The sequence below is a fragment of the Pleurodeles waltl genome, chromosome 1_2 (assembly GCF_031143425.1).
Source record: "Pleurodeles waltl isolate 20211129_DDA chromosome 1_2, aPleWal1.hap1.20221129, whole genome shotgun sequence".
Taxonomy (NCBI): domain Eukaryota; kingdom Metazoa; phylum Chordata; class Amphibia; order Caudata; family Salamandridae; genus Pleurodeles; species Pleurodeles waltl.
The window spans coordinates 951,610,723-951,638,650 of record NC_090437.1 but is presented as its reverse complement, the minus strand read 5'-3'; positions in this window follow the sequence as shown (position 1 = coordinate 951,638,650).

The window sequence follows — 27,928 nt, the reverse complement described above, 5'->3', positions numbered from 1 at the left end:
AGCTCTGGTCCCCCCGCAGGAGTGAACAGGTGTACAGGAACCGGAAAAGTTTTCATTCGATGAATGTCCAGATGGTCTGTTTGGCAGACCAGTACATCTTGCAGGTAAATGCTATGTTCCCTAGCTCTGTGCATGACGCCTATATCCTGCGCAATAGCAGCATCCCTGATATGATGGGTCAACTCCAGAGGCACCGTGTATGGCTATTGGGGGACTCTGGTTACCCCAACCTTTCCTGGCTATTGACCCCAGTGAGGAATCCCAGGACCAGGGCAGAGGAACGCTACAATGATGCCCATGGGTGGACTAGGAGGGTTATCGAACGCACCTTCGGCCTTCTTAAGGCCAGATTCAGGTGCCTCCATATGACAGGTGGGTCCCTATTCTACTCACCGAAGAAGGTGTGCGACATCATCATCGCCTGCTCCATGCTCCATAATTTAGCATTGCGACGCCAGGTGCCTTTTCTGCAGGAGGATGATCCAGATGACGGTGTTGTTGCAGCTGTGGAGTCTGTGGAGCCTGTGGACAGTGATGAGGATGAAGCTGAGGAAGAAGAAAACGACAACAGGGAGTCAGTCATACAGCAATATTTCCAGTGAAACTCAGGTGAGTACATTTTCCGGTGTAACATTACATTAACTTTCACACGTCTACCTCTATCCTGTACCTACATTTCACTCACTATTTGTTAACTGAGTTGTCCCCTTCAATTTCAGTTTCACAAATGTGGTAACCTACGTGTCAACTGCTTGCATCCTTGAAGGGCTTGTGATGTGTGACATTGGTATGTTAACCTTCCAATAGTTAACCCATTATGACACTGTCATTGATAATAGAAAAATACAAATCATAGACTGACTCCAGTTTTTTTAGTGTTTCAAGGGTGTTTATTTAAGTGCTCAAAATGAAGGGGGGTTTAAAATGGTGACAGGTGATGGTGGAGGAATGTCCATGGCAGAGTCCAGTCTATTAGTCTCACAGGTACATTGCACATCTGCCCTTTGGAAGTAGAGCTGGAGCAGTTCCGAATTGGACAGGGTAACAAAGTGGGACAGTGGGGGGACAATCAGGGTGATCTTATTTCCTGGCGGGGGTCTTGCCATCTTGCTCTGTCCTGTTCCTGGATCTCAGGGCCCGCTTGCGTGGTGGTTGTCCATCTGCAGGGTATGGGGTGCTGGTGTGGTGGTCCTGTGGTGGGGCGTCCTGTCCACTAGCGCCAGCAGAGGTGGTAGGCAGTTCATCGTCGTGGCTAGTGTCAGGGGCCCCTCGGAGTGCCACAGTGTCCCTCAAGGTCTTTTGAATGTCCGTCAGCACCCCTGCGATGGTGCCCAGGGCGGAGCCGATGGTCCTGAGCTCCTCCCTGAACCCCAAATACTGCTCCTCCTGCAGACGCAGGGTCTCCTGCAACTTGTCCAGGACCGTGGCCATCGTCTCCTGGGAGTGGTGGTATGCTCCCATGATGGAGGAGAGGGCCTCGTGGAGAGTTGGTTCCCTTGGCCTGTCCTCCCTCTGTCGCACAGCAGCCCTCCCAGTTCCCCTGTGTTCCTGTGCCTCCGTCCCCTGGACCGTGTGCCCACTACCACTGCCCCCAGGTCCCTGTTGTTGTTGGGGTGGTGGGTTAGCCTGGGTGCCCTGTAGTGGTGGACACACCGCTGATTGACCTGTCCTGGGTAGGGAGGTTTGGGCCCGCTGGGTGGGTGCTGTGCTGGTGTTACCAGAGGGTGGAAGGTCAGTGTTGGGCTGTGCCTGTGCGAGGGGAACCGACTGTCCTGAGGCCCACGATGGTCCAGGCTGGTCATCAAGATCCAGTAGGGCAGAGCTGCTGTCGTCACTGTGGGCCCCTTCTGGGGGTGGAGAGGTGTTGTCTGGACCCTCTGGTGTGGTGACGTTCCTTCGGGTTCCTGAGGGGGTATAAGTACATGATTATTGCATGTGTGTGTGTAATGGTGTGCAATGGTTGGGTGTGCGTGAACCCCAGTGCAGGCATTCCTGTGTGTGGGGTTGTGTGCTGATGGTTGGGGGGTGTTCTGGGTATGTGCAGTGGGCATGCTTTAGTGATGAGTGTCCATGGTTAGTTGTGTCATGCAGGTCTTGGGGTTGGGATGTGTAGTTGGTGTTATTAGTACATTAGTGAGGAGTTTGGGTGAGAGGGGAGGGTGTGAGGGTGGGGGTGTGTGATAGCATGCAGGTAGGGTGGGGGATGTGATAGTTAAGATTTGACTTACCAGTGTCCGTTCCTCCGACGACTCCTCCGAGGCCCTCAGGATGCAAGATGGTCAAGACTTGCTCCTCCCATGTTGTTAGTTGAGGGGGAGGAGGTGGGGGTCCTCCGCAGTCCTCTGTACCGCAATGTGGTGCCTGGATACCGTTGAACGCACCTTCCCCCGTAGGTCGTTCCACCTCTTCCTGATGTCCTCCCTATTTCTTGGGTGCAGTCCCACTGCGTTGACCCTGTCCACTATTCTTTGCCATAGCTCCATTTCCTTGCAATTGATGTGTGCTGTACCTGTGAGCCAAATAGCTGTGGCTCTACCCGTAGGATTTCCTCCACCATGACCCTGAGCTCCTCCTCAGAGAAGCGGGGGTGTCTTTGGCGTGACATGGGGTGTTGTGTGTGATGTGTGGGGTGGTGTATGTGGTGAAGAGTGTGGTGAGTGTAGTGGTATGTGGTGTTTTGTGCTTGGATGTTGTGTGGGTTATGGTGTTGTGTGCCTCTGTGTGATGGGGTTGTCTATTCTGTGCTCTCTCTCTCGCCTTCTCTCAGAATTTCTGGCTGTAGGGGTTTGTGGTTGATGTGGGTGTGTGTTTTATATTGTGTTGGGTGTGTGGGAGTGGTGTGTGTATGTGTCTCAGGTGTGTGTATTTGGAATTGTCCAATGTGGCGGTGTTTTGGAGAAGTGTGTGTATTTTGAGTGCAGCAGTGTGTACCGCCAATGGAATACCGCAGTTGAAAGACCGCCGCGTGGATTCGTGGGTCGTAATAGCATGGGCGTGTTTCTGTTGGCGTGGAGGTGGAGGATGTGTTTCCGCCAGTTTATCGCTGACCTTTGGTGTGGCGGTATTGTGTGGGTGTCTGAATTTCGGCGGATTCCGTGATGTGTGTCATAATAGCTGTGGCGGTCTACCGCCGCCGCGGTGTATTGGTGGTCTTCTGCACAGCGGTAAGCGCCTTATACCGCCAGGGTCGTAATGACCCCCAAAGTCTTTTGCCATTTGTACAGCAAAATCTTTAAGCATAGGATTGACACAGTGTCATCCTCGCCGAGCTGTAAATTGTCATTTTAGCTCGGCGAGGATAGCACTGTGCTGATCCTGTGCTTAAAAACTTTGATAGATAAGCAGACATTTGAGGTGAGCAAATCTAGAGTGTCGCTGGTGTTGCAGGGTGCTCCGTACTAGAGCCGCTCTCCACCTAAAATTGGGAACTTCCCAGAGTTCTCCTTTGTTTTTTGCATAATTTATGCGTCACTCTAACCCTGAAAGGGCCTTGGTTTGACATACATATACATATACATATGTGTACGTCTGTGTATATATATATATATAAATATATAGGTGTATTAACCTCTTAATGCTCAAAAGTAGTCAAAATTTCACACTACTTAGGAGCATTCCCTCTTGTGGAATTTTGTCACAGCTGAAGACTCTTACTGACCAATATAAGTGAAAAGATGAGCAATAACAATTCACTAACAGGGAATCAAACAGGCTTCCGAACTAGATGTTCCACAGCAGACAGCATCTTAAATTCGTTAACAAGCATGTTAGGCCAACAAGGCCCAGTAGGGCTGCTTTATCGACTACAGTTCAGCCTTTGATAAAGTGAATAGCAATTTACTCTGGAATAAATTGGCCAACAAAGGTCTAGATCGGTTGCTACAACACCTAATCACAGCCTTATATACAGAAACTTAGAATATGGTGATTTGATCCAGCTAAAAAGCAGTCTCGTCAAAATTTGACATAAAAGACATGTAAAACAGCTCTGTGGATTGGAACCACTAATGTTTCTTTATACTTATTCAATCTGTCCAGATACCTGAGCCTCTTGGATACTCTACCACACATACTGGGCTTTCAACCTGTCACTATATCTTGCTTGGCCTGACCATTTGGTGACATTTTCTTCAACTCCTTTCGATCTTCAGACCAACCATCTAATGTGAACCTTACTAATCTTGCCAACAACCTGATCATCAAAGCCTCAAAAGCAAACATTCTGGCATTTGGTAATAAGGGGAAGCACATAATTTGGCAGACTGGCAAAGACTGAATAGACGCTGCTTGAAACTATCAGTACCTAGGTGTCACAATCTACTCCAAACTAACCTGGTCCACTCACATTGACAAACCAATTTAAACTCCTTCTGGCAATTTAAACTCCTGCTGCTTCTTCTTTAAGCCTTGGTGGCTCTTCTAGTCAAGCAAATCAATAATCTTAACAGTATATACATGTTAAAAGTCAGGCTCTCATTCAACCTAATTTCCTCCACTCCTCAAGCAATTCTTTGCCTGGAATGGAACCTAAAACCTGTAAGCAGCTTACACCTGACCTCTCTCTTCAACTTGGCATGCAAATGTCGGTCTGCACAAGAGGACATGCTAAAAAAGTCGATCCTTTAGGAGCTGTCTAACAATCACTCAAATCATGGAACCTTCAACCTTTGTGGTATTGAAAAACCTTTGGAAGAGCACAACTTGCCTTCTTTGGGTGATTTATTCGACCTCCGAACAGGCTGCTGTAAACACCGAATACAAAACTCTCTCATTCAGCTTGGTTGTTCCAATGACCGAATAAGAACTCTTAAATAAAAGCACAGCCACCTAGTCTTAGACACTTTCTGTGCTATAAAATAGTCCTATCTTGAGTCAGAACTGGAGGCTGCCGAAAAAACAAATACCTATGGTTTTGTCTCTTGTACTTTCCCATTGCAAAACTGGAGGAATCCTAAAAGACACTGCTGCACCCACACCCTTGCTGCAGATTATGCAGCTACAGATCAGAAACTCTGGAGTAGATCACTTAGCTATCAAATCAAGCCCAAACACAATGACTCAGACTCAAGAACTCAGATTTTAGGATGATTTCATTAAAATTAAGTGGATTTTAAGATAACTTATTCAAAACAAATTGTTTTTTTTAATCATCATCTTTATTCGCAATTGATTGATTTCATGACAATAGGACCTAGATTTACTAAATCTTTGCACCACCTCTGCGTTACACAAGGCAAAGCAGGGCAACAGCTTACTTGGGATTTACATAGCCCTGTAAGGTCTGATTTGCGTGGCCTTACCCGGCGTCATTAAGAAATGTAACACAACAGCTGCTTGCACTGCCCTATGTTACATTTCAAATTGGGAGGCATTCCATGGGTGGATCATGGGCATTCTGATGCATCCACTCATGGATTTTGGTACATTCCCAGAATTACCGGAGCTAATAAACCTGGGAATGTGTCAAAATGTTACGTCTTCTCTAGTGAGGCATAACGAGGAGAAATATCTTTATTTCTCTTTGTTATTTCCTCTTCCCAAGTGTGCTGCATTCTGTAGCACATATAAAAATAAGAAAATGCCTCTAAGGATAGTTTTTGTGCCTGCCTTTCCCTAAGGCACCCTTATATCATGACACAAGTGTGCCTGCATCGGTGCTAGACTGCACAGGGTGCATCAGCACAAAAGCAAACATGTTCCAAAGCTTCATGAATACTAAGCATTTCTGCTCTCTCCCTTTCACACAATGCAGTGCAGCAACTTTGGTTGCTGCTCTGACTTGTGTGAAAGAATAGTAAATGAGCCCCTAGATATTTATTCATTCGTTAAATACTTTTGATGACCATCCAAGTAGGTAGATGCGCAGCAGTATATACAGACAAGTGACGTTCACTTTCATGATAGGACTGATCGGAAGAAAACACCACACAACGTTACACATTCCTGAAATACATCAACGTGTCATTTCACTTGATTTTAGCTTAGTAACTGCGGTCCACTGGAACAAAATGGCCCATTTATAAGCCTGGGTGGTCAACCTATTTCATTTACTCTTGGAGAGGTTGATTTTAAGGGAAGGTTAATCTTCAAGTACTTCACGTTAAAACAGCATTAACAGCATTCAGTGGAGAGTCTCAATATGATGTCACATGTCAAAGATATGTCACATGAGTGGGAAGCCTTTGGCACGTCTTGTAAGTATTGGTCATTTTTAGTTAGATTCTCAATATGATGTACTAACTTAGCTGGTCAAGCAGTCCCTGGAACAATATTTGGTGTGTTGGTCATTGGGAGAAAACAATGGATCAAATCAATTTGATTTGTAGTTTCCATAGAACAACGCAATCCTTTCAGCCTCAAGTTTTTCAACATACAATCCTCGAACGCTGCCAATGTCAATTGCCATTATTTCTCAAGTGCAATTGGTGTCCAATCATCCATTATACCTAAACACATTAACAAGCAGTTGATAGCTTAAGTCAATCGAGCAGGAAACGATGACCATCACTAAACTATAAAGCAGGCAAATAAATATGCTTATAAGTAGAAACTATTACAATGAACTAATCTAGACATTCTGGGCAATAATATATTTGAGGGCATATTCACAAGATAATGGTGCAACGCTGCACCAAAATTGGCAGCGCCACGCTGCACCGCTCTGTGTCACTTCAGAAACGCAGGGATGCTGTATTTACAAAAATACGGTGCACCCCTGTGTTTCCCCTATCACTGGGGCTAAATTTAGCTGTCTAGCACCTTAGTGCAAGGGTGCCTGCATTACAGGGAATGATTGTCTATGTGCAGGAAGATGTCCCTTCCAGCACATAAACAATCAATAATGGTGATTTTTTACTTATATATGTGCTGCAAAATGCAGCACACACAGAAGTAGAAAATTTTCATTATTTAACATTGTTGAAGTTCCCGAAGGGATACCTTCCTGCACATAAACAATCACTAATGGTCTTTTGCTCTTTGATTGTGTGCTGCAGAATGCAGCAAACATAAAAAAAGCAAAAACGAGGAGAAATAAAAGTATTTCTCCTCGTTGTGTCATGCTAACTCCACCTCTGGAGTGGTGTTAGTTTTTAGCGCTGCCTCAGATTTACATTTCCTTGTAAATCTGGGGCAGTGTAAAAAAACAATAAAAACTGCGTCTGGCCCATATTTACAAGGCGCCTTGTAAATATGGCGATGGGCAGTGTGCCACTGGAGCATCACAAAAAGTGATGCTCCGGTGGCGCTAGGGGCTAGTAAATATACCCTAGGTCTTTTATTATTCATAAATCCCAGTCTGTTACAACTTCCTTGCATTGTAATAGTACATTCAGTTTACTGTGTACCTTATTAAAGCCACGGTTACTCAACAATAGATGGTATTCCCACCTTCACTTGATACCATGGACCACTAAGAGGAATTTAAGATCATATAAATTCCAGATCCTAAGAGACCATGAAGGAGCATCCATTTTTTGAAAGATAGAAAGATATAGACCAGTGGAAAGTTCCGAGAAATCTAGAAACCACAAATGGAGTGCTCTGTCATAGATGCCAGATGTCAGTCAAGTAAGTCTCCCAGTAGACATGCAAAGGTGCTATTACATCTGCACCATTCTGATTGTTAGAACAACTCTCAAATACAATCATTAATCCAGCTTGCTGATAAAGGGCCTTGTTCTTCTGTAGTGCACAAGTACATTGGTAAAATGTCAACACTTTAAACAAATGCAATTAACATCTTTTTTTTGATGATTGTATTATTATTACTACTGGAAAAGGACATACACAAAACATTTAATAGACTGTCCTTAACTGTTTGGCAGAATGGCATGCACAAATAGAGTTTAAATGGATGCCTTGTAAGTTTTGAAACTCATCTATTTGGTAACATTCGAGGACTTACGTATAGTTCCAACTTGGGCCAACTCTTAAGAAGAACTAAGTGGGATTCTTTTATATATCAGCAAGCCTCAGTAAATGGGGAGATATCAGCCCAAGTAGCGCTTCCAGTGCTTAATTTCTAAAATAATTAGTATGGTGTACAAAGAGCTGCTCAGAAGCAGGCACTATTAAATGTGAGTGTGTCAAATACCAAGTCTCCTAAATACACCTCGGGTCTCTCTAATCCACTATCAGACACTCCGCACCATATTATCTCTCTCTTGTAGGTTCTTATTTTTATCCCTGGCAACACCTTTTCCATCTTTCTCTTCCTTTTTCTTTCCATAATGTGTATTTCCCTTTCTTGCTCCCTGGAAATGTCTGACAAGGAAAAACCAGCACTAGTCCCCAAAAATGAGTGCCAGTGGCCCCCTCAAGCATCTTCTGGCTGCAATTAAGCACCAAGGCTGATTCTGCAGCACCACTTTTCTTGTGCCCCTTAGCACCCCCCTACTGCCACCATGTGAGCGCCTCCATCTATAAAATACAGCACACCATGGTGCAGGGTAGGGGGCAACAGCATCAGAGTTCCTGACACTATTGATGTACTCTGCAGGACTAACACCAAAACTTTGGAGCTACTTCTACAGAGTACATTGGGGCCCATTGTATTCAATGGCATACCCCCTTTTAACACCTGCTCTAAGCAGGCATTAAAAATGCTGAAAATAATGGTGCAAGGAAATCTTTTCAATTTCATTGCACCATTTTTTTGGGCCCCCTAATGGGGGAATGCCCCCCTTGTATATATATGCCTGGAGCAGGCATAATGTGGAGCAAGGGTTGAGAAAGTGGCAAAATGCATGCATTGCTCCACTTTGTAAATATGCTGTGTGTAAAAAGCCACTTTAGTGCTTCACTGACAGATGGACATCAGTGCACTTCCTGTCTTCCCAAATGACAGTAGCTTTATAATGTTATTAGGTTCATGAATTGTGGCAATTCCCTCAGAGTAAAGATCAAGTTGTGCTCTGGTCTTTGTCAATTTGGCATGATAATCTGACTTTTGGCTAGTGTTAAGTGCAGACTAATAATCCACCATTGAGATCTCTGCAATGAGCATGGGAGTGATCTTGTCCATGTAACTATGATATAACTTTGAAGAAAACAACTATGAAAGGATAGTTACATACAAACTCTTCACATATAAAATACATTATAAGAACAATTTTACCACATGATTGTTAAAAATAACTATCACATACTTGGCAAGTCATTCATGCAATTACAACAACCATCACAGAGGAAATCAGTAATATTTACTTTTGTTTTTTTCCAGAAACAGTCTTCACCCATTTCATCTCATAGTAACTTCTATGCATTCTAACTTAGAACACCTGGCGACCTGTGGAAATCGTCCAAAGCTCTAAACCCAAATACTTCAGTCATGGAATGTTTTTCCTTCACCCTGCACAAGCAGGAACCATCCGTTTAGTCAGGGTAAGCTAGATACACCCTTAGAAATTACCTGTGCTCACCCTCTGCTAGCTTGGCATAGAGCAGTCAGGCTTATATAGCGAGGCAAAGTATAAAGCATTTGTGCAACACATTCACACAGTAACACAATGAAAACACCACAAAAAGTACTCTACAGAGGTTTAGAAAAATAGATAACATTTTATGAGAAAAACAAGGCCAAACTGGCAAAAATTCAATCTGATTTTTAAAGAAAAAAAATAAAAATAGTGCTTAGAAGTTGAAAGTGCTAAAGGGTTATTAGAGGGGGTTGGAGCAATGCGTTGGAGCTGAGCCGTGCAGGGTCAAAGATGTGTTGGAATCTGGGGATGATGAGTCGGCAATGTCTGCAGTAAAGGCAGCAGCAGCAGCAATGTGACAGGGTAGAGAGAAAATGCACCTCTTCGAATTGGTACAACATCGTCAATGCATGACTTTTCTTGAGTTGCAGCACAGATACTCACTTCCAAGGGCACAGGACTGGGTTGGCACCTCTTGGCAGAGCAGGACTCATAGCAGACAGAATCCAGGTGCTGATTGGAGCTTGCAGGCATTCTTTGATGTCCCTGAAACTGCATGAGAACAGGGGACAAGCCAGCAAAGCCCTTGGAGCCACTCTGTTTTCAGATGAGATGGGCCCAGTCCTTCCTCAGCAGAGCAGAGATCAGCAGGCGGCAGGTTAACTCATCAAAGCAGAGCAGAGAACAGTACTTCTTGGAAAGTAGTCCAGCAGAGTGGCACTCCTTGTAGCATAGCACTCCTTACTCTTGTTCTTCACAGGTCAGTAGTATACTTGCTTGTAGGATCAGAAACCCAGGTATTGTACTCAAATGTGTCTTTGAAGTGGTGGTGACTTCAAAGAAGGGTCTTTGAAGTTCACAGAGGTCCTCTCATCCCCAACCCCAGCTCTGGATTATCAGCCAGTTGTGGGATAGGCACTCCCTACTCAGGTGTAAATATCTGCTCCCCTCCACTCTTCCTGGTCAGAAAGAGCCATTAGAAAGCAGATGAATGCAGATGAGTACTCAGACACCACTAACCTTCCTGTGCTTGTGGCTGTCTAGAGGATATGCACAAAGTGTAACTGTCACCCACCCCATTGGAGATGGGCTGCAGGCACACAGAGCTGTAAGAGTTGAGAAATGCCCATTTTCTAAAAGTTGCATTTCTTAAATAGTAATGTTATCTATGAATTGACCAGTAAAGGGGATTTAGAATTATCATTCCAATGATATGAAACATGTTGCAGCCACTCCTTTTAATCAGGAATTACAGCGTAAAAGTATATTAAGTAATTCCCAAAGCTGGTCCATGAGAGCAGTTGCCCTCACAGTAGTGAAAAGCGACTTTGGGAGTTTTTCACTACCAGGACCTGTAAAACTTAAAGATACATGCTCTGCCATTTAGTTGCATGGCACTATGCCCTATGGGCTACCTAGGGCCTCTCTTAGGGGTGGCTTATAGGTAGTAAAAGGGGAGTTTAAGGCTTGGAAGGGGTTTTAAATGCCAAGTCAATGTTGCAGTGAGACTGCACAACCAGGCGCTGCAGTGGCAGCCTGAGACATGTTTAAGGCGCTAATTGAGTGGGTGGCCCAATCATTGCTGCAGTCCTACTAGTAGCATTTAATTTACAGGCCCTAGTTACATGGGATGCTACTTTACAAGTAAATTAAATATGCAATTTATGTATACACCAATGTTACCATCTTCAGGGGAGAAGCACAGGAACTTTGAAAGTGGTCAGTAGAGGTAAAATGCGCAAAGTCCCAAGGCCAACAAAAATAAGTTCAGGAAAAGAGGAGAAGGAGAAGGAAGGCAAAATATTTGGGGTCATCCTTCAGAGAGGGTCATTTTCCAACACAAACTATTTCTGAAACAGTAAAACTACTAATACATTTTCATCGTTTTTGGCATGGACATTAAATTCCTGTCTATTTATCTCACTTGCACTATGTTACATTGAAAACAGCCATAAGCGTGACTAAGCTGTGATATTATGTGATGCAGTACTTTGGGGCAGTTTGGTTCGTATCTGTTTGTGTGTAGCTGTAGCAATATATTATGGAAGCTTGGGATGGGGGTGTGATAAAATGCCCCTTTCTTTGTGGTTTTTCCCTTTTCCTTGATGAACTTTATTGTTGGCTTTTAGACTCTGCACACTGTCACACTGCTGAACAGCGCCCAGTATATGTGCTCTGACAAACATTTAGATTTGGGTAAACCCTAATTGGCAATTTTAACTTTCATATAAGGCCATAGCATATGGTGCCTAAAGTACACCCATGGCATGGAAAGTTCGATGTTACGTATGGACTCTAGGATGGATTACATCACTACTATGCCATCAATTAGTGTGATATGACAAACACAACTCCAGGCATATCACAATAGCCTATCTGCTGCAGTTTTAAAACTTCAGCCTGACCAGACAAATTGACCCTTTTTGACAGGAGAAAACCTCTCTTTTTAGATATTTTTAAGTCATCCCGATGAAGGCCTTTCTATACAACAAGGCAGGGTGCACAGTATTTACATGTAGTACATGCAGAAGCTTAAAGTTAACATGTCCTTACAGTGACAATCACCCAAAACCCCATTTTGGATCTGTAGGCTCATAGAAAAACACTGGAAATCAGTATTAAACATTAACCCTGCTAATCCCAGCTATAGAACCAGTAGGAATGTGATTAAACAACTATTTTTTACATCTATTAAAATCCTAACTTAATAGTAAAGTCAGAGGTTTGATATTGTTTAGCAAAATGGGCTTTTAGAAAGTAACTTTTTCTCTGCCTGAAGCTCCTGGTGGCTAATTTGCATGTGTTCTCCAACTGTCAATCAGCTGGTGAATAGCCCAGACGAGGCATGAAAAGAGCTCTAACAGCACAGAAAATGGCTTGAGTCTTTAGAGGTGTCTTTGTTTCTCCAGCAAGAAGACCAGTTGGGCTGTTCTCGGAACTTAATTCACTTCAATGATGCCGCCCCTGTCACAAGCAGATGTCAGATGACCCTGTACAGATTCCTTCCTTTGTCCTCTCAGTCAGGCACGCAACAAACCCAGTGAGGAGGGGGCTATCCCTAGAACTGGTTTCGAGTGACAACAGAGGAGGGACTGCTCATTTCCATGACAACTCTGGGTGGACCCATAGGCTCTGCACAAAGGGAAAGGGGTTTCTCCATTTTGTATTTAGTGAGTGAGCGGGCACTTGTGGGATTGTTTGAAGGAAGTCACACAGACACTGCTGCAAAAGTGGGTGGTGTCATTTTGTCCATTACATTTTACTCTACTTTTATAAATTGGAGTGGGATTTTTATTCTGTTATGTTTTGACTTTTTTGTTTTTGTATCACTAAGGGCCAGATGTAGAAAGCATTTTGCGATGCACATTCACAATTTGCGAGTCGGTACCGACTCGCAAATTGTGAATGCGACTTGCAAGTATGAAGGGGTGTTCCCTTCCTATTTGCAACTCGCATCGCTATGCTAAATTGCTTTGTGACAGCGAATGCAGTCGCAAAGCAATTCACAGTTACCACCAGTGTCACACTGGTGGTAACCCATTCGCAAAAGGGAAGGGGTCCCCATGGGACCCCTTCCCCTTTGTGAATGTTGCCAATAAGGTTTTTTCAGAGGAGGCAGTGGTCCAATGGACCACTGCCTACTCTGAAAAACCGAAACCACAAGGTTTTGTGATTTTTTTTATTTTGCAACTCGTTTTCCTTTAAGGAAAACGGGCTGCAAAATAAAAATTAAAAAACTCCTTTATTTAAAAAGCAGTCACAGACATGGAGGTCTGCTGACTTCGGCAGGCCACCATCCCTGTGAGTGCAGGGATTCGCTATGGGGTCGCAAAATGCAACCCACCTCATTAATATTAATGAGGTGGGTCTTTGCGACCCCATAGCGACTAGCAGTCGGTGTCTGAGACACCGTACTGCATCCGATTTTGTGAATCGGAAATTGCGAATCGCACCGACTCGCAATTTCCGATTCGCAAAATCGGAAATTGCTACACCTGGCCCTAAATGCTTTACACATTTTCTCTATGTTAAATCTGTCTGCACTGTACTACAGACACCAAGGATTGAGCTCAGGCTCAAATTATTGAAACCATTTATTGGAGCTAACCGGATAGTGTGGTTATTACCCGTGGCAGATCTCAATCCACCCCAACTAATAAACCACTATTTCACGGTTGCCATAATGTTTCACATTTTCTCATACTCAAGATGACCAAAATTTACAAAAAACAACAAGAGTAATAATGAAGTAAACGTTGACTCACTGGAGAAGCAAGAGATGAAGAACACTTGGTAGCAAGGGTCCCAATATCAACAGTTTTACACTGTGCATGTGATTCATCTGCATTCTTGCTTTCTCTATAAATTGTTGCAAGAAAGTAGCATCTTAGTAAACGGAAAGTGGAGCAAGGAGGGAATCCATCCAAAATATAATGTTTTTTTCTACTTCTTCCACAAACCATACCCTGAACCACCCAAAATAATATAAAATACTACTTGGAATATATGTTCTTCCTCCAGTGTCTTTATTGTCTCCATACTTTCCTTCATACATGAAATTGCTTGTAACCTGCTGCTCTCTACTTCTCCCCCAAGAAGACAGATCAGACGTTTGCCCTTAGATTTTAAAGAAATATTTAGTTTCCTCTGCCCTATGTTCACAGAACTGTCACCTTCTTATAATGATAATAATAATAATAATAATAGTGCATGGCCTACAATAACAAAGCTTCTGAACATTTCAGGCAGGCCCTGAAAAGACACAAATGGAGACTACATAGCAATGTAATTATAGTTGGGGTGAGGGGATGTGGAGGTTGCTATGGGCAAAAATAGCACAAACTTGTGAAGTTTCACAGTGGCTCCGACTTCTGGAGTGTGTCTCACCATTGTGGGTTGGAAGTGAAGCAACCGAGGCAGGGGAGCAATTGCACTCTAACAGTGCATTCTTGGGTTGGGGATGAGACACACTCTTCAGCATGCCACGCCAGTGGTGGTGTTTGCATCCAGGGGCTGACAAGATGACAGTGCCAGAGATGTAGTTTGAGGCAGACCACAACTCAAGGCTGCTTGTTGCCCTTAAGGACACTTTAGAGATCCCTGATAGAACCAACAATCGTGGTGATGGGCACAGGGCTATGCAGAGGCACAAGAGATGGAGCAGCTGTAAAGGTGTGTTTGGTGGCAATGCTTGGGAGTGCAGAAATAGGTTCCCACCTCAATAATGGATGGAAACCAGCTTCCAACAAACAAGACCGAGTCGAACTACCTCACATCATACCAGTAAAATAGTGCCTGGCAAGGACAGTAAACAGATAACCATAAAGAACAAACAGGACACTTTTCTTAAGGCTACTTTCACAGCAGTGCTCTTGCGAGGAGATGGAAGATCAGGCAGAGGCTGGTGGAGTACCCTTCATATAGAGAGATGCTCTGGTTGTAGAAACTGTGCTGTGTATGAAGGGGTCTTTCAGGAGAATAAAACATATATTGTCCTCTCTGGAAAAGGCATTTGAGATATTAGAGGATTGTGGCCACCATGAAAAATACTAGAAAGAACTTATGGTAGTAAGGTAGAAATGCTGGAAACCAGATGAAGGCCACCAAACCTTTGAATTCTAAGTCTGAGTACTTCTGAGATGTGAATTGTTTTGCCTTTAGAGGTCCAACATTTCCTACAGAATTATTCCTGAGAGACATAACCAACTGTCAGGTCTCAGTGGTAATAATCCAGTGGTTGTCAACCAGGAACTCAGGATAAGTAAACTAACAAAGTGTGAGTAGATCTTGACAACAAATGGCAGAACTAACTTGTTACTAAAGGTGTGGTTAGAAAGAAAGACTAGATGTTACATAGAACTTGAGTTCATGTTTAAGTTAAACTTGAGATTGGCTTTCACAAAACCTCTTCAGTAGTTTCAATTTGTTAAAAAAAGCTCTTGAATCTCAAACTTCACACTTCATTGTAATATGCAGCACGGCTGAAGGTCTGTGAATCTGTGGAACCTCAAGCTGCTAATGCTTAACTTGTTTCTGCATCATAGCATGGGTTAGGGCGATAGATACCAAGGGGTGAAGTAGATATGTTATATTTATGAAGTACTCTGGATTTTCTGGACTGATCTTTCTTCCTATATTCAGGTTAGACTAGTTAAGACAGAGTTCCTCCGGTGTTCTAGGGGTGAAATCCCACAGCCACTCCCCACTGATTTCTGACCTTGGCTTTGGAAGGCTTCACCAGCAACCTAATTGGGTGTGAGGAACCCTGGATTTCAAATTTACATGGGTCTTTCTCTGATCTCACACATCAATAAATTGTCTTCTCCATCCTTTGCTTTATTGCAGACATTACCAAAGATGTTGCTACTGCTACTACTCAACAGCAGCCTCTGATGGTTGAGGTGTCAGATACGACCAGTAATTTCTTGTTCACTCATATGTGCAGGAGCCAGATTGATGCAGCAAGATTGGCACTACCTTTTCCTCATCATTCATCAACTTCTGACACATTCGACAAACTGCACTGGTTGACTATGCCCAAAAGGTCTATCTTTAAAATCCATTGTGTTGTGCATAAGACAATTCATAACATTAGGCCTTCTTATTTTTAAGTACACATTTCTCAGTCTAATCTTCCTGCCTCTGGAACAACCTTTCACCATCCCTCTGATTCTTCACAGAGCTTCTGCAATTTAGGAAATCTCTGAAGAAGAGCTGGCTTTATACTTATAAAATTATGTATATGGTCATATTAGTACAATAATAGGCAGTTAATTATCACCAGCATAACTTTCTTGGTAGCAGTTGTGCTCTATAAATGGCTAAAATAAATAAAATAATTAAAATAGTAAACATTTGCAGACTAGGACCTCATTATGACTTCAGCTGTCTATTCCGTAGACCGCCGTAGTCACCACCGCCATATGACCGCCATTGTTGGTGGTCTGAAGACTGCCATGTTATGGCTGCTGGATGCTCTCTGCCACTATTTGGTGTGGAAGCCGCCAGCATCCATACTGGCGGTCGGCGGTCACCACAACACCACCTGCCATATTACAACATTATAAATGGTGTGGTAGTGTTGTGTTGGCGGAGTGCTGGCGGCGGAGCAAGTGCCATGGACCCCGTTCCCTCCTGGATGACCACTGAGACCACCATGTAAGGTGATCGTCTGACGGGGGGTTGTTGAGTGTTGTGTGCGTGAATGGAGGGGGGTGGGGAGTGTTGTCTGTGTTTGTGTGAGTGTGTGCAGGTGTCTGTGTGCTTGTGTGAATGCCTGTATGTGGGGGTGGGGGTGTTGTGACCATGTGTGTGAATGAGTGAGCGTGGATGTGTGCGTCTATGTATGTAAGTGTGGTGTGTGCATGCGTGGACTGGGGAGGGTGGGGGTCTCACTTCAGGGACAGGGGGAGGGGAGGGATGTCGCTGCTTGGGGGGTGGGGGGCTTCTGATGGGGTCGGGGTGGGGGGCCTCCTACATGGAAGGGGGGTTGGAGAGTACTGTTATGGGGGTAGGAATTAGTATTCCTGTCGCCAGTCTCCTTACCGCCAGGGATTTCGTGGCAGGGCTGTTGCCACGGAATCTCTAGCAGTAAGGTTACTCATTATACCGCGGGCAATGTTAGGTGGACCACCAGGTCGAAGGTGGTCAATCTTCGGCCAGGCAGTCCCAACCCCCAGGCGGTACTGGTGGTGAACTAGCTGCGATGCAGCCTGTTCACTGACGCCATCATTATTTAGCGGTCCTGCACCTCCAAGCTGTCTGCGGTCTGTCCGCAACCATAGGTGTTGCAGGGCAGGACTGCCACAGTCGTAATGACCACCTATATTTTTGGAATTCTAAATCCCTGATTGTTTATTCTTTTACCTCTCTCTAAATGCCATTCCATTTGGAACCTTGGTAGGACTCAGATACACTCCCAATGATTCCTGTATTAGTTACTTTTAAATGTTTCTGACTTGGACATGCAATGTTGAACTTATCTCAGACCTGAGAGAGATCTTTCAAATCTTCCATTGTGTTTTAGCCAGTTTTTCTCTGCACCAAATACAATTATTTCTATGGACCTATCTTTCTCATAGGTCTAGCATTGTTTTAAAAAAAAGTCATACAGTCATCCAAAGCAAATCAATTACATTTATCATATCCTGAGGAATCCAATATGTTTGTATAACATAGCAACTAGTCTTATCTTATACACTGAAGTAGGACACTGGATTGTTCAGGTGAGGCTGAGCTCCCACAAGACAAAGTAGTTCTTATTAGAGATACAGGTTTCTCTTAGTAATCCCCAGTTAAAACATGGCAGCTTAGGAGAAGCTGCAAGACCTTGGTGAGAGAAACAGACCATTATGCTTGGTACTGAAAATTCCCATAATTACACTGTAGAAATTGTAGTATTGTTTGAGAGAGGTAGAAGCCCAATTCAGGTAAAAACCCCAATACTTGTCGAGCTGAATTAAAAAACAAATCATCAAATTAAGCTGTGCTTGGCACTCAGGTAGCTTAGCACAAAACAGAGAAAACAGAGTGAAATTTAATAAATAACATAATAACAGAACAGAACAAATACAATCTAAAGAACCAGGTATATCACCTTTTAGAGTTTCTAGCCAAAATAATGCCTAAAAACCCAAAGCACCACTTGCAGCCATTAGGAGAAAGTCACAAGTTCAGGCCAACCTCAACTGAGCATGGGTCAGCTACAAGGAGCACATTAGTCCTTCTGAAGTGTTACCTTCAAAGTTCAACATGAAGTGTTGCATTTGCATTGGAGGAGGCTGAATATCACAGATGGACGTTGCTGTATCAGAAAAAGCTGATTGGGAATAGTGTATTGTTGTCACTGTAGCGTGAAGAGCAGATCAAGCTTAATGGCTGCTCATTTCTGTAGTGTAAAGTGCAGCTACTGGCACGAAAAGTAGGTCTCACCGGAACTTTGCTTTCGCTGCCATCACAGGAGGTAGAGTCTTGATGCAAACAGACACATTTTAAGGTTGCAAGGAACTTAAACTTCAGGATTGTCCCCTTTTATTCCAGAGGATTACCATCTGATGTCAGCTAAGGGTCCAAGGCCTGGGAGGCAAGCAGAGGTTCAGGCTGGTCCAGGCAGGTCCAGTAGTGGCAGATCAGCTGGGCAGTAACAGGGAGGCCTCTAAAGCTTATTGTGTTCCTGTAGCGTACACAGGAGGTCAGCCAACTGACACTTGGAGTCACTATAGCTAGCCTGGAATGAGGGTAAGCAGGTGCAGTCTTCCTTTTTAAACAGCAAGACAATTATTAAAGCATCAGGGCAGTTGTCTGGCAGCAGGGCAGTCCTTATTCTCTAACTTTTCACAGGTCCAGGAGTGTTCTGAAAAGTGGCTCTGGAGATCTAGTATTTATACCTGGTGGCAACCTTTGTGTGGTAAGATCTGGGTCTGGAAAGTTCTTCCCCTGTTAAGTCTCCAAACTGTATGGAGTGGCAAAAGGCATAGCTGGTCTAGTGTCAGATGCCTTGGTATATGCAGGAGGCAAATCCTTTTGATGTGTAAATGGGGCAATGTGTGACCCATGACATTGGCAGAAGGCACAAATGGCTAGTACAAAAAAATGACAACTTTCTAAAAGTGAGATTTTCAGATGCTTTTGTGTGTGCAGGACGCAAATCCTTTTAATGTGTAAATGGGGCAGTGTGTGACCCATGAAATTGGCACAAGGCACAAATAGCTAGTACAAGAAAATGATAACTTTCTAAAAGTGAGATTTTCAGAATTAAGTTTACCATTAAAGAGGATTTTAAATTACAAAGGACTAGTTTTACATGGCTACTTGGGTAAATGTACTTCCATTTACTAGGAACCTAAAAGCAAGGTAAATGTACCAATCATGTAGATGCCAAATTAACTGTTTTAGGGGGTGAGCAGAAGCTCTTTACCACTGGTCAGCAGGGAAAAAGTGCACAGAGTCTTAATGCCAAGAAAAACGGTTCAGCAACTGGAGGCAAAAATCTGGGAGTGACCTTGCAAAAGGGTCAGTTCCAAAATACACCATTATGCCATGTTGATTTTTCGTGCACAGTTTAAGGTAACATTTTACAGTAAACACCCAAGAGTAACATGAATGACCAGAACATGAGTGTTTGTGGCTCTCTCCACTTTTTAATTAATGTGAGGATGCATTTCACGCTAAAATATGGAAATAAATTTTGGATTTGGATTTCACATATTTGTGTAAAATTTCATGTATTAGTCCTAAAATTTCACGTAATTATTAGTACAAAAGTATAGAAATGAATTACAATTTTCGAGTCTATTTAAGTGATATGATAAAATAATAATAATTAAAATGATTTTTTTTTTTTTTATCAGATGACGAATTGAGATTATCAGAAAACATTCCATATGAAACTTTGGAAAGACAAAATTAATGTAAGTGAGTGGCATGTGGTTGTCTGAGATCATAGCATCACAAAAAGTGACTGCCAAAGGAGCACAATCAAATGTAAACTGTTACTTTGCCCTGATCTGTAGTTATGAAGGATCGAGAACTAGGTACCTTTTGCAAAAAGACAGGTGAAGAATATGGGCAGGCTATTTTTGGAGATCCGAGTCTAAGTAGTGTTATTCTGTAAGCTGTAAACGAATCAGCACCCTGAGAACGAACTGGTACCACTTGTGTACTGTTTTCCCACTTTGATGCAGTTGTCTTTGTCTCCAGTAAGTATTCACTGTTTCACGTCAAGAGAAAATATCCAACAAGTATTCTGCCCCCCCCAATCAGAATCGAGACCCCTTTGCCCCTGTGGGTGTGCAAGAAACTTTGGGCCACATGTAGGACGTCTTATGCAAGTCACAGACAGTGAATCGGGCTGTTTGCGACGTGCAAAAATGCACTTCCCCATGTACAAACCCAGTTTTGCAATCCGGTAAACTTTTTACCGAATGAGAAAACAGGATTGCAACTCGCAATTAGGAAGGGGTGTACCCTTCCTAATTGCGACTCGCACTCCAATGTATGATTGTTTTGTGACCGCGAATGCGGTCGCAAAACAATCACAGTTAGCACCAGTGTCACACTGGTGCTAACCCCTTCCCCTTTGTGAATGTCACTGAAAACATTTTTTCAGAGTTGCCTGCTCTGAAAAAATGAAACAAAAACGTTTCATTTTTTGTTTTTGAAATGCATCTTGTTTTCCTTTAAGGAAAATGGGCTGCATTAAAAAGAAAAAGCTGCTTTATTTAAAAGCAGTCACAGACATGGTGGTCTGCTGTCTCCAGCAGGCCCCCATCCCTGTGAGGGCCGCCACTCCCAAGGGGGTTGCAAATTGCGACCTACCTCATGAATAATCATGAGGTGGGCATTTGCGAGCCCCTTGCGAATCACTAATAGTGCGAATTACACTGTACTACATTCAGTTTGGCGACTCACAAATTGTGAGTCACTCTGACTCGCAATTTGCGAGTCTCAACACCAAACCTTGATATATGTAGCCCTTTATTCCTTATATCCTGGAACAGCTTAACATTCTTCAATATAAAACTCACGATTCTCTTCACAATCCTCTATCAAACAGGCAGGAAATCTCCAGCAGGCAACAGGATTTGTTTCTGTTCTGGGTAGCTCTGTCCCTGGGAGAGACCTTACAACAGCATTTAAAATTCAAACTCAGCTGTGTTTGGCACCATCCCGAAGTTCTTGCAGTTTACCCACCGACTATCTCAGAGTGCTTCATAAAGCAGCAAACTAAAATAGAAAATGCACACTTGCCTTGAATGACTCAACAGCTCCGTCCAAAGTAAAGACAAGCACCATCCTCAACCATCCAGGTTCAAACTGTCTTCCCCTCATGCAGAGAAGGCATCGTCTGCCCCTGGGAGATCATAATATAGAAAGGGAGTGAAGGATGTTGCTTCTATTGAATCTGAGATGTGACCTGGGTAAGCGGCAGATCCCTTCCTGGATTCAATTGTAATACAGATGTCTGACGTTGAACGGTTGGCCATAGGGCATCGAGGACAACATGGAGTTTGCAGTAGGACATTTCGAAGCAAAGTAAAGGTATCCTGAAAATAAAACAAAATTACACCTTTTACTGACAATAGATGCAGTTCAGCAAGCTCAAACTATATGACAACTTTTAAAACATATAAGTGAAAGGAATCAATATCCAATGGTACCCTTGATCCTGACATATGTTTTAGTCTACACACTGTGAATCTGGAGAATGTAGTACATTTACATACACAGATTTCCAGCCATACGTCTGAGAATGTTTTTAAATAGAAAATAACGTAAAAGTACTTTCAGGGAGAAATGCAGATCTACACCTGTAGTTTTACTTTTTGCATGAATATGGACCTCTGACCTGAGTTGCTGTATTGCATGTAGACACAGTTTCAACCCCAGGCAGAGGCATACATCTACTTGCACTGAGATATCCACCTGTAAATTTACCTTTGTGAATTCCTTCTATTGTATTTTGTCACTTTTATCATTGCTTCTGCTCTGATAGGTTTCACAATGGCCCATACCTTCTGTGTGCATCCTTGTGATTTGGGGTGCTTTCAGTTTGGGATATGTGTCAGGAAATACAGGAATGTAGTAAGGTCTTCCCGTCAGTTGTGGTCTCCCTCGCATAGACCTATACCACAATCCTCCTGTCCCATTCTGTGGCATACTTATTGTGAGTATGATGTATATGGCTTCTTTGTCTGGATAAATAATGTTTGTGTGGTGTGCTTGCAAAAATTATTTGTACAGATCCCACAGGAAGAAGATGCTTCATAAATCTATTGAGCATGGATCTCCACAGACTGGGGCTTTTCCTTCTTTATTTTCCAGGTTCTTGGTCTAGGGTATTAAAGCGAAACCCTCGGAAGTATTATTGTTTTTCATTGAGATTTCCCCGATGGTCGGTGGCTTCCGAGACGGGCTCATGTCTCACTTTTAAGACATCAGATGGTTATGTGACATTGGCCTCGATTTTAGATTAACCTATTACCACTGCTGCTTGTTCTTGATTTCCTGCACTCTTTGCATCGAAGGAGACCTTTCCACGTCCGTTTTTGCACCAGATTCTGCTTTGCTCCTTTAAGCTTTGTATATATATTGATCGTACAGTGCAATTTGCAATGAAAACAGGATTGACTATTGGATTGCAAATGTCAATTATACAGGTTCAAGCCATATTCGCAACTGATTAGCATCACGAACATTGTATGAAGGAATGTTTTTCTATGCAGACTATAACCATGTTGCACTAAGTGCATTGGTACTGAGTTGTTTTTTCCTTTTTTGGGGTGAGTTCCTGTGTTTGATAATACCTAGTAATCATGATCAGTATATAGCAAGTAACTAGCAAGGGGTCATAGTGTTTTCAATATGTTGTGCTTACCATTTGCATTGACATTTGTGTGCTTTGCAATATTTCCCATTTCGTTTTACTGTAGAAACAGTAAAATACAGAGATGTAATTAAAATGTTGCGTCTTTACAAAATTTCACAACTCTAGCTGGACATTGGCATCAGTATTTTAATATGATAATTGCGCGGTACTATACCCAGACTCGGGCACGAACTATACGTTTTAAATGCTCATTTATGTCTACAGGGGGAGTCAACGGGGCGTGAGGTGCTAACTTCCCATCCTAAACTGAGGGCCATATTTATACTCCGTTTGCGCCGAAATTGCGTCGTTTTTTTTGACGGAATTTAGACGCAAAACTAACGCCAACTAACGCCATATTTATACTATGGCGTTAGAGGCGAATAGCGCCAAAGTTCCCGGAATGTGCGTCATTTTTTAGCGTGAACCCCTTCCTTGCGTTAATGATATGCAAGGGAGGCGTTCCCGTCTAAAAAATGACTCCCAGGCCTTTACGTGGTATTTATACTCCCGGGCAAAAGCGACGCCCGGGAGTGGGCGTGGCTAAAAACGGCGCATTTGCACCGCTTTTTAACGCCTGGGTCAGGCATGGCGTTAAGGGACAAGTGGGCTCAAAATGAGCCCAGAGTGCCCTCCCCTGCCCCCAGGGACCCCCCCTGCCACCCTTGCCCACCCCAGGAGGACACCCAAGGCTGGAGGGACCCACCCCAGGGACATTCAGGTAAGTTCAGGTAAGTTTTTTTTTTTTTTTTTTAAATAATATTTTGTGGCATAGGGGGGCCTGATTTGTGCCCCCCTACATGCCACTATGCCCAATGACCATGCCCAGGGGACAGAAGTCCCCTGGGCATGGCCATTGGGCAAGGGGGCATGACTCCTATCTTTACAATGATAGGAGTCATGTTGATGGGGGATGGGCGTCGTTAAAAAATGGCGCAAGTCGGGTTAAGACGATTTTTTCGACGTAACCTGACTTGCCCCATTTTAAGACGCCCATGCGCCATTTTCCCCCTACGCCGGCGCTGTCTGGTCTACGTGGTTTTTTCCCACGCAAACCAGGCAGCGCCGGTCTGATTGCGCCGTCTAACGCCATTCCATAAATACGGCGCCCGCATGGCGCTTCAGAATGGCGTTAGACGGCGCAAAACTTTTTGACGCTAAACTGCGTTAGCGCAGTTTAGCGTCAAAAAGTATAAATATGGGCCTGAGTGTCCAATGAATTGTGAGTGGAGGAAACCACCAGTTTCACTTATGATGTTGCTTGGTTGTCCCTGCAAACAGATGGATCGTGAAAAACCTGACCGTTGCTTTACAGTTTTTTTTGTTCTCTTGGGAAAACAAAACAAAACAAAACAAACTTTTAAAACATGAAAAAAAAAATGTTTTTAACATACACTTTGGTATTGTGATTGTCTCATCATAACCGACCTCGTCGGCTAATACAATAGACATTTCTAGTAGGAAGAGCTAAAGTAGAAGCCAAAGTAGTTGAAGACAGTGAAATAGTATGCACCTTCTGACTGGGATGACAAAAAAGGTTTTACTAAAAATATTTTTATGAGAATATACGATTTAATTTGATAAAATATGTGTTTTCCTAGGTATGTAACGGATCTTTTTCATAAATTCACGTTGTAGAATTTGCTTTAAAGTTCTATACGTTTTAATTTTTTTTAAGTGTAAAAGAATGTTACAAATTGTCCATTATATTCCTCTATAAATCCATTACCTTGCTCTGGAGATTAGAGGCGCATCAAACGTATTAACTGCAAGCCAGTCAGAAAGGTTTTCAATATGCCTGCATGACTGGAAATTATTTCAAACTACATGATGGTTTGTGGTTATTTATAATTTGCATTACGTTAGAGACAGTGTGAAGGACAGCTCATATGCACAGAGATATGGCACTCTTCCACCCCTCTACTAAGCATGCTTGCGCGCACACACACACACACACACAATTGTGCTATAATGCAGGGGTATGTGCTTGAATCTAGCATAGGTTCTGTACTGGAAGGGCATCCTTCCAAAAAACTATGCTTTGACTAACTTCATAACGTTTCCCATATTAGATGTGTGCTGTACAGTGCAGCACATGTTTAAAGTGGGAAGTGTTAAGAGAATTAAAAGCATCTCTCTTTTTTAAGACCTGCTTCAAAGTGGCTTTATTTTATGGAGCAATTTCCAGTTTACCATTGATAATTGATAGGGTTTTGCATAATAAACCTGGGTGATTGCACGTGAACGCCCATGCACCAGCTATGGAATGCCCCCTTGATGCAGACTAAGCAGAGTAACTTTCAAACAACTTAACACTGCAAAACACGTTTTGCGCTGGAAAGTAAATCAACAAAAAACATTTGGAGAAAGTCTACCTCATTTTTGTGACTCAAACCCAGCACAAAATATGTTTTAATCTGCCCCATTCTTTTTTAAAGCAGTCCATGTAATAGTGCTGATTTAAAAAAAAAAAATGAGTTTGTAGTATATTGGTGGGTGTCAAACCTTGAGAGTGAGAGGAAACCTAGTTACGTTCTTGCAATATAACAGCTGAACCACAAAATAGCAACTATGCTACAGGAATACTTCTGTATCAGGACCTTTTGTCCAAAATGGGTTTTTAAATATCAGAACCAACCTCTCATATTACCGGTCAATAGGATTATTCCAAGAATTGGAATAGATGCCTCACCCACTTAATAGTGACGTGCTTCATCATCGGCTGTCTATCCACACCACAGATGATGCTACTGGGGCAGACTCAACCAAGCATTCTTGAGAGTTCAATAGAAAATAATTATCTGAATAATAGCAGAGATGCAGATCAAATCCTTAAAAATACCTATTGGTATACCCCAAGAATATCTCCTTTATTACGGAGTGCCAGAGGTTTGAAATAAGAACAATATTCCTTGTCTCCTACGGGTCTCTAATGTTCCCAGGTACATTGAAGGTAGGGTTTCCTTGGAACATTAGAAAAGTATTTCTATAGCCTAGTTACTAGGATACTGGTGGGAACAGGCAGTGAACCCCTAGAATACTGCCTGCTCTCCCAGAGGTTAGCGAACATGATTCTCAGATGGAAAGCTGTCCAACAGGGAAAGGTCACCCTGTGCAAATCTTTTACCCTCTTTGAGGAGTTGATAACTTTTCAATGGTTTGCAACTTAAATTTAGGTCACAAACAATCTATATATACCAGTGGTGGCTAGTGAGTTTTCAGAGTGGTGGGGGGTAAAAGTTGGGGTTGAGTGTCATGTCGCAAGTGAAGCAAGTTAGCCCGATGGATGAAAGTAGGGCTTGAGGTAGTTTGCCCACAAGAAAGTTTTGAAAAAAGACCCAAATGATGCATTTTAAAGAAAAAGAAGAAAAAGAAAAAGGTTTATAAAGCAGTTGTAAATATGTAGTCTTTAAATGTTTAAACACATTAAAATCAGCCCCTTAACTTCTTGTATTAAATATGTTCCCTGTTCCAATCTGGCAATGGGTGGCAAATGATTCAGTCAGTCCCAGGGCATCTTATCATGTAAGGGACTAGGTGGTAGACAGGTAGATAGCAACTGATCTACTTGAAAAACATTTGAACATTTTGGTTTGGGGGAGAACATTGTTTCCTCCTTTGGGACCCCACTGCGAGTACGACCATCAAAACTCCCCTGGAATTGCACATATTGAAATAGTACATAAATATGTGGGATTTATTTTTTATTATATAGTTAGAATTCCTCTCTGCCTGTGTTTTGCAGCTCAGGTCTCTCCCTGGTGAAAGGGTATTCCTAGAAGGGGAAGTTACAAAAGCACCACCTTCACAACACACCCTTTTCCCAACACTCCATGACAAATGTACCAACTCCAAGTAAGTAAGCTAGCTGAATTAGGAGAAAAGTGTTTTTGTTTACAACTTTTGTCCCTCTGTGAAGCACCTGTCACCACATTGCACAAGCAAATAAAGGCAGATCAGGTGAGCAGGCCTGCAGCTCTACAATTACAATTGCAGGATTGCAGGTTTTCTTGGAGAGAGTAAAACATCAACACAGCCTCAAAAAGGAGATACGGCACTGCTATTCATCAGCAACTTGTGTCAAACCTGTGTTACATCAGTGCATTGCAAGTTGTTAGGGAACAATAAGGCCACCAAAGACGATTCAGTTATTTAAACTGTTTGTTTTGCCATTTTTGTGTCACTCCAGCACAATCAACATAGAAATTACATTTCGGGAGACAAGAAAAATCGGGAGAAACATTATAATAAATGCATAAACAATAAACAAATCAGAACATGAATAGGGAAAAATAACGATTAAGAAAAAGTGTTAAGTTGATAATGAATAATAAAGTCGGATGTGCGATAACAGTGTTAAGAAAAGCAGGCCTGCCCCTTTCACAAGTACTTCTCAGAAACGGTGCAAGGTTATTAATAGGCCGCTGTTGCTGAACATGTCCCTGAAGTACTGTGGAGGCTCGATTTCTTTTATAGTGTCCTGATTACTTATATTATGACTCTGCTGGAGTCAATGAGTCTGCTTTTAAAGAAAAGGAAAGGGAACGTCCACACAAGTTTCTGAATGTACCCTTCAAATTCAAGTAAGCAGTTTTGCATAGCATAGCATGTGCTTGAACTGCAGAACCGGATGCATAAACTCCATAAAACTAACAGCTGCATGACTGCACAATCACAAAAAGTTCCCTTGTGTATGGAATACAGCATATCTCTATCCTTGAATGCAATGGTTTCATGTCAAATATGATAGGGTGATTCGGAGGGGACTTCAAATCAGCCCCAGTCACAATCACTCTTCAATCTACTGTGGAATTTAAAAACATGAGCACGGCTTCCACCTCAAGTGCTCAAGGGGCAATATTAACACAATGGGCACCATAAGTATATGATGTAGAAAGAGACAACCTCAATGTGCCGGATTTTGAGAGGCGGGGGTGAAGGGGTGGAGGAACAAACCACCATCCAACCACTTTTATATTACTATTATCCACGCTGAAGAACAGGTTGTTTACTCAAAAGAACTTATTATTTATTTTTCACCACAAGGAGTGCAGACAGTGCTGACAGGACAGCGCAACATCAGCCAGCCACACAATACAGTATACCAAGGAGCTGGATCAGGATGGCGACGTGGAGTGCAAGG